Source organism: Fukomys damarensis, unplaced genomic scaffold, assembly GCF_012274545.1.
Source record: "Fukomys damarensis isolate Sample0158 unplaced genomic scaffold, DMR_v1.0_HiC HiC_scaffold_39, whole genome shotgun sequence".
In the NCBI taxonomy this organism is placed as follows: domain Eukaryota; kingdom Metazoa; phylum Chordata; class Mammalia; order Rodentia; family Bathyergidae; genus Fukomys; species Fukomys damarensis.
The window spans coordinates 70378100-70386386 of NW_022900951.1; the positions used below are offsets into that span (position 1 = coordinate 70378100).

Below are 8287 nucleotides of genomic sequence, written 5' to 3' on the forward strand. Positions count from 1 at the left end.
TTTTTTTTTTTTTTTTTTTTTTTTTTGTACCGGGGATTGAACTCGGGTCCTTGCACTTGCGAGGCAGGCCACCAAACCACTGAGCTAAATCCCCGGCCAACCTAGATTTTAATTTTAACATGTGACTGCCCTGAGTTTCCTTATCTGTGGCCCGATCTTTTGCTTTGTGATGATTCCTCGGTGTTTTCTCTTTGTGTCTGTACTGTGGGTTCAGAAACCAGTTGTGATGCTTCTCTATGAAGCTTCAGGCAAAATTCAGTCTTGTTTTGTTTTGTTTTTTTAAGTGGAATAGAACATGATTTAAACAATAATGATCATAGGCTCAGTTTATTTAATCTTTTTAGACTGCGTGTGAATGGAAACTACCCACCTAAGTCAGATGAACATAATTTGTAAATTGTGACTTAACGAAGGAAAAATTCTCTGTTGAGCTTTGTCAACTCTGAAAATAAAGATTGTTGTCAAGGTATGCCTATCTTTCTTTCTTTCATTTTGTTTTGTTTTGCTTTTGTTTTTGTTTTTAAGCGTTTGCTTCCAAAATTATTTGAGCAAAACAGAAGATACATGTATCAAAAGAGCATACAGATAGGTGGAGGGGAATGGCTAGTGACAGCTACCAGGGGTGGACAGTGGGGGTTGGGGGCAGCCTCTACATGGCTCCAGACTGCTGAGACTTTTCAGACTCTGGCTGTTGCAAATGGAGCACAAGTCTCAAAGGTGACAGGGATGGTGATCTCTGATGACTGTATGACCTCGGGAATTGGGGACCCATAGTGTGTTCCTTCAGGAGACAGGGAAGAGATGGCCAGGGTGGGGTCCACATGAGGTGGGGGTGGGGGTGTGCAGCTTGTACTTAAGGGGTTCAGAAGCCAGTGATGTAGCTGTGCTCCTACTGTCTCTCTTCGTGCTTTCCAGTGACCTCCACCATGTCATCCTTGGTCTTCACCATCAGTTCCTTAAGGAAGAAGTGGTTACATCCAGGGACACTCGCCAGCAATCGGGCCTGTGCGGGATCTCAAGTGATGCTACTGCTCAGATGCAGGCTCAATGCACTGCTGTAGGTTGGAGCTGTCTGAGAGGCTGCAGCCTGGGGCAGCGAACACATGTAGCCTGGCCACCTGTAACCACTGCGACCACTCCTTGGGCAGCCACGGTAGCCTGAAGGCCTGATAGAAGAGGCGGCTATGCGATGGATACCAGTAGCAGAAAGGGTCCCAGCTGGGGCTCTGCAGAAGAGAGAAGGGCACACAGTGTTCAGTCATGCGGGATCCAGTGGAATCCTATCTATTCCTCGCATCGAGCAGACTGGGAGAAGTGCTGGATCTGGGCCCCGGCTCTGCCTTTCTTTTAATATAAGTAATAATCTGGATAATTTTTATAGATACATTGAAGTTTGCAACAAATTGAGGGAAGCTAGCCTTCCCATTTTCCCAGCTAGAAAGAGTAGGGAATACAGGAAGTCTAAAAATTCAACTATCATTATGCAGAGGTGTGGCATGACAAGACAAGCAGCTGTACAGTAGAGCGTGTTAGTGGAAGCACTGAAAATATATATGCATATATTAAAAGAATCGATAAACAGCAAACTGATATTACAAGATATGAGATTTTAAAGTTCTGAGTTACTAAAATGATATTATAAACATATAGGCATAACTACATCAGTGAAATAAATGGATATTGACAATGGTCTCAAGGACTTAATGGGACTGTGTGCATAGTAGCTATGGCTTTCAATATCAGTGATACCATCCCTGAAAATACTGTTGCCAAGAATATACCACAAACTTTGGAAAATTTACTTTGTATGAATTACAGTTTGAAGAAAATTGAAGGAAAATACAGGGAACTATATCCCATTGTGATTTGTTGAGAGCCCATAGGCAGAAAAAATGTCTCTTCTGGTGGCATTATAAAATAAAACATCCTTTTTAGAGTTACCCATGAAGGATGAATAAAAGAAAAATAAAGACTACTGTTTTAAAATGTATTGTTCAATGAAATGAACGGATGGAAATGTTTGATAAAATCATAAAGATAAATACAGTGGATTCTTGGGTTACAACCAGCCTGACATACAGACAATTTCAGTTATGGCCAGAGTTTTAGTTTTAACTTCAAAACAAAGTCTTGATCTAGACTTGAATGCCTGCTCCTTGTACTTCTTGATGGTATCAGACACAAATTCAGCCCTTAAAGGGTTCTGGAAAGAACATCACAACATCCTTTCCTGTGTGGGTTTAATTGAGAAATCCTAGGCCAATGTCTCTCTACGGACACTGAGATCTGCCTTTACACAGGAGAGAGACTTTGAAAGCTGTTACAGGAGCCTGAGCCTTCAATTGACCAACTTGTGTTGCAACCAGCTCTTGTGAATGAATTGAGTTGATAAGTCAAAGGTCCAATGTATATATAATAGTCCTCACATAATAAAGTATAATTTCACAAAGTTAGAAATATTGTGGATTTGATTAAATTAAAATTTTTTCAACCCAATTAAAATGAATCTAGAAATAAAGTTCAATGGCATAGACATGCATTCACATGTAATGAATTGATGTTGCAAAAAGAAAGAATTAGAATATAGCATCACATTATTAATTTTTTGGAAAAAGAAAATGGAAAGAAGCAAAGCATGTACACAAAAGACAAATGCTGCATGCTTGTACCTATTAGTGTATGACAGAGTGCAGAAAAAAATCAATAATTGAATCATTATCTTTAGCAATAAGAGGAGTACACATTTCATATTGATTGGCTTTTCAATAAACCTTCAACTATGCTAACAAGGATCAAGAAAAACATGTATTTAAGTGTTACTTTTTCAAATAGGTATCAAGAATAAAACATAAAACACTCTACTGCTGCAAGTGTAGTTGGGTGGTAGAAAACTGACATAGCATGTATAAAATCCTGGGTTCAATCCTTAGCACTGCAAAAATGAACAAACAAGCAAACAAAAAAATTTTCATTAAAGAGTCCAAAACCATGAGAAAATTAGGTCTCATAACTCTTTAGCTGGTATAGGAAAAGGTTTGCTCAATTATCCCTGTCATTAAAGTCAAAAAAGAAACATGAGAACTTAACTGTAACATTTGGCTGTCCACAAAATTTCTAAGGGTATCAAAAAAGAAATAGAAATATGGAGTAAAATTGCCCATTTCTCAACATTGTTTCAGATGGCTAGCAAAAGAGTTAATAATGCATAAACTTTATTTCTCATCAGAGTAAAGGGAGAATCTTAAAAACTGATCCGTCCATACTCAAAACAATTTTACCACTATTACCTCCTTTAAGTCTCTGAGATTGTCTATGACATCCTTTATCTTTCTATATAACATATGTCACATACCATCCAACCCAGCTATTGCACTTAGGTATTTTCCTGAAAGAGTTAAATACATCATATTACAGTGATACAAGCATACCCATGTTTATAGCACCTCAATTCATAACAGCTAAATCTGAGGTGGACATCAACAGATGAATGGATAAAGAAAATATATACAAAAGGAGTACTACTCTGCCTTAAAGAAGGATAAACTTGAGTCATTTGTAGGGAAATTGATGCACCTTGAAAGCATAATATGAAGTTAAGGAAATAAAAACACAAACTGAAATGTCACATGGCTTTTCTTAGACTAGAAACCTAAAATATAAATCAAGAGCAAAAAAAAAATGTAATAGGAAATAGGGAGATAGATATTTTGAAAATCAGAAGGAGACCAAGAGATAGAGGGAGGGGTGAAGAAGGTAGATGGAAAAGGCAGAAAGGGGGTGAAGCAAAGAATGAAGATGTGTTGTATACATGTAGCAACTCCCACAAGGGATGTAAACAGTATGTACTGCAAAAATAACGTAGTAAAAAATAAAAATGAAGAAAAGTGTTAAAATCTACATAGGGTCTGGAGTTTGATAATTACTATTGTACAAATATCAATGTTTGGGTATTTAAAGTACATTGAAATTTCTTAAAATTTCCACAGTTCTTTCACTAATTTGCATTGCCACCAAAACTGAAGAAGGGTTCCTTTCTCCTCAAAACCCGCCAATATTTGTTTTTGTTGATTTCTTGATAGCAGCCATTCTTTCTGGTATAAGGTGGTATCTCAGTGTTGTTTTCATCTACATCTCTCAAATGTCCAATGGTGTTAAACATTTTTTTATCTATTTATTTGCTGCTTTTAATTCTTTGTCTGAGAAATGCCCAATCATTTCAGATGCCCAATTTTTACATTGGGTCTTTATGTTTCTAAAGTTTGATTTCTTTGAGTTCTTTATATATTCCAGATTGTAGACCTTCCTCTGAGGAACAGCTGGTAAAAATTATTTTCCACATTGTGGGTTGTCTCTTAGTTCTGTTGGTGATTTCTCTTTTAGAGAAATATTTAATTTATTAGTATTTGAACTTTTCTAATTTTTTCTTCATGCCAAGTTAGAATCAGTGTCTGTAGGTGCCTTGCCCTCATTAAAAATTATAACCAAGAGAAATGTTTTTATTCAGAGTATTTGTGGTCACTATTATAATTAATTCCACATTGTGGGTTGTCTCTTAGTTCTGTTGGTGATTTCTCTTTTAGAGAAATATTTAATTTATTAGTATTTGAACTTTTCTAATTTTTTCTTCATGCCAAGTTAGAATCAGTGTCTGTAGGTGCCTTGCCCTCATTAAAAATTATAACCAAGAGAAATGTTTTTATTCAGAGTATTTGTGGTCACTATTATAATTAAAATATATTTATTATTATATATTAAACTTGATTAACTTTGGATGTTATTTTTGCTCTTGATTGTATAAAAATTTACTTTCGCTTTGAGATTTAATATCCTAAGAACCAGATTTTACACTATAGAACACTATCATGAGGTAAGACAGAAAAACATCAGGATGAAAAATTGTACTTTTAAAAATATTTTAGTGGTTTCACCAGTCTGCACTCCCACAAACAATGGAGGAGGGTCCCTTTCTCCCCACCATGCCACCAACATTTGTTATTGGTTGATTTCTTGATTGCAGTCATTCTTTCTGGGTTGAGGTGGAAACTCAGTGTTGTTTTCTGCTGCATATCTTGAATGCCCAATGATGTTGAACATTTTTTTCATATATTTATTAGCTGCTTTTACTTCTTTGTCTGAGAAATATCCGTTCATTTCATATGGATGCATATGAAGGCCATATTCTTAAGCGAAGTAAATAAGAAGCACATGTGTAAATACTTAATAGTTTCTCTGGTGTGAAAAACTAAAAGTATAAATAAGATCCAAATTGTATAATTGATAATGTGAAATAGGAAGAAAAGTGTTAAAGGTGTAGGGGAAAGGGTATGAGGGAAAAGAAAAAATGTGAGAAAAGGATAAAATGGAACCAGTCTTTGTAAATAGGGGAGGGGGAGGGGTTGAAAGGAGGGCAGGGGTATGGGGAAAAATGAGAACCAAGATTTGTGGTGTAAAGACACAAGATTTCAATGACAAATGTAGCTGTGCTGTATAATTAAAAAGTACCGATGAACTCAATGAAAAAAAGACTTCAACTTCCAGGATCAAGCCAAAGTTACCAATGTGATGCATATCCTCATTTCTTTGGTTAAAATTTATTTCCTTCCTTTACAGATAAATCACACCCAAAATCCCACAAGAATATTTAAAGTCTATAAAGTGGCTTCATTAAGAATGTGGTGAGCAGTAACCTGATTCTAAGCTAAAGGAACAGGTTGAAAGAATCCAAATAATGTTGTTACCTAATAAAAATAAGAAAAACCTGGCCCCTTAACTGTAGAATGGGCTAGCCCTCTTCATAGAGGTGGAGGCACCTTGTTCCAGGATTTCCACTCCCTCAAAAGAAGCATAAATGTTCCTCTTGCCAGGAAATAATGCACCTCTCTCTCTCTCTCTCCCTCTCTTGAGAGACCACACTCTATTTCTTTGAGTCCATGTTTGAATTTTCTGCTGATAAAACTCTTAGCATGCCCCTTAATGACTAGTTCTGAAAAATTATTTTTTCTGCAATAGGAGTCAGTGAACCTGCAAAATTACTCTGCCAGTAAAGTGAGTTAGCCTCCTTATTATAGCTGGGGCAACTTCTTTGGACTATCAGAAACAAAGGAATTATTCAAATGCTTCCATTTTACATAATTCTAAAATATTCTGATTCATAGTATATCAATATTTGTAAAGAAATATAAAGTCTTCAAATTTAATACAAGATTTATCACTTTCTTATCTTCTATAATTTTTTAAAGTCTCCTTATCACATGTGGTTATCAATTAATGAGGAAAAATTGTTCTATTACACAATTGTTTATAAATACAAATTTTTCATTACAAAAGTGACAAAAAACATTTATAACCAACTCAGAGCTAATAGCATAATGAAACAAAAGCACTGGGGAAAAAAATAAAAACAATCCTTCCAAAATCAGGATCAACTCAAATGTACCAACTTTTAACACTCTAGTTTAATAAACAGTTCAAAAATTTAGTCACATCAGTCATACAAAAGAAATAAATAAAAAAAATGATTTGAATGGAAATGGAAGAACTCAATCTCCCTTGTTTGCAGATTATATGATTTTTACATAGAAGACTGAAAAAGAAACTCCACTAAAAGACACTTAGAACTACTACATTCAGAAAAGATGAAGGATATGCAATCAACACCAATACCAGTAATATTTCTGTACATCAATAATTAAAATTTTGAGAAAGAAAAGGAAAACATTTCATTAATGATAGCTAAAAATTAATACCGTAGAATTACCCTAACCAAGGAAGTGAAAGCAACTGTATAATGAAATATGTAGTGACCTTTAAAAATATATTAAAGATTATTAGGAAATAGATGTCCCCTTTTCTTGGATAGACAAAAAAAATATGGTCAAAATGATCTTAACACAAAGAATGATACATGGATTTAACACAATTCCAATTTCTAAAAAACAATATTTTAAGAGCTAGAAAAGTAACATTAAAATTTATATAGAATCAAAAGAAATCAAGAATAGCTGAAGCAATCCTGAACAAAAAGAAAATTAGAAGACATTACAAGCCAGGATTACAAATTATACTACAAATCTACAGTAATAAAAAAATACATTTATATAAAAACAGACATGTTGCAAATGCGATATAATTAAGTTTGCTGAAACACTCCCATAACACCTTGACATATAATTTTTGATGCAGAGGTAAAAAATTGATCATGAAATAAAGATAGCCAAATTGACAGATAGTAGTTGAATAACTGATATTTCAGATGTGGAAGAATGAATCTACATCTGTATCTCTCATCCCATATAAAATAAAATTAAATTTGATCAAGACCTAGATATAAGAACAAGAAACAATTAATATGCAGAAAAAATTTGGTAAAACTGTTGAAGACCTAAGCATAGGCAAAAGGTATTTTTTTAACAAAAATCAAATCCATGAGATATAATACCAAAATTCAACAAATTAAATTTTATTAAATTGAAAATTTCTGCATGAAAAGGGGAATAACAAACATAGTGAAGAAATAATTTTAAAGTGGGGAAAACTTACAGCTACTCCTTATACATGAATTAACATCTAGAATGTGTAAAGAACTGATAAGTGAAATTAGATCTTCCCAATGTGAAAGACCCAATAAAATCTGGGCAAACAAAATGAGTAATTATTCTCAAGAAAAGGAGTACAAATGTTTAACACAGATGAAAAATAATATTTAACTTCCTAGGCCATTAGAGAAGGGCAAAGCAAAACAACACTGTGTTTTCTTCTTTTTTTTTTTCAGCTTTAATTGAGTTTATTGGTACATTTTAGGGATACAGTACAATTACATTCATTGTTGGGAATTTGTACCTCTACATGACATGTCTTGGTTCTCATTTTTTCCCCTTGTCCCTGCCCTCCCTTCACCCCCTCTGGTTATCAAGGACTTAAGAGAAGAGCAAATTCTAAAGAAGGTGTGGAGAAAAAGGAACACGTCTATACTGTTTGTGAAAATGTAAACTAACATAACCACTAATGAAATAAACATGGAGATTCTTCAAACAACTAAAAAAGTTAATGTTCCTTTTGACCCAGCTATACCTCTTCTGCGTAATGTCCTGAAAGAGTTAAAGGTGAAACATGCATAGTAATACAGCAGGATTCTCAAGAACTAATGTATGAAATTGACCTACGTGCACACAAATGACTGGGTAAAGAAAAATACATATACAAAACAGCATATTACTCAGCCATAAATATGAATAAGTTAGAGTCATTTGTCAGAAAATGGATGAATCATGAGCGTGAAATGAGCTCA

The 8287-nt window shown here is 34.4% G+C and overlaps 1 pseudogene; it reads right to left on the reverse strand.

Moving 5' to 3' along the window:
- Window positions 1–649: 649 nt before the first annotated feature.
- LOC104850260 lies at window positions 650–1262 on the reverse strand (annotated as a pseudogene).
- Between the last annotated feature and the right edge of the window lie 7025 nt (window positions 1263–8287).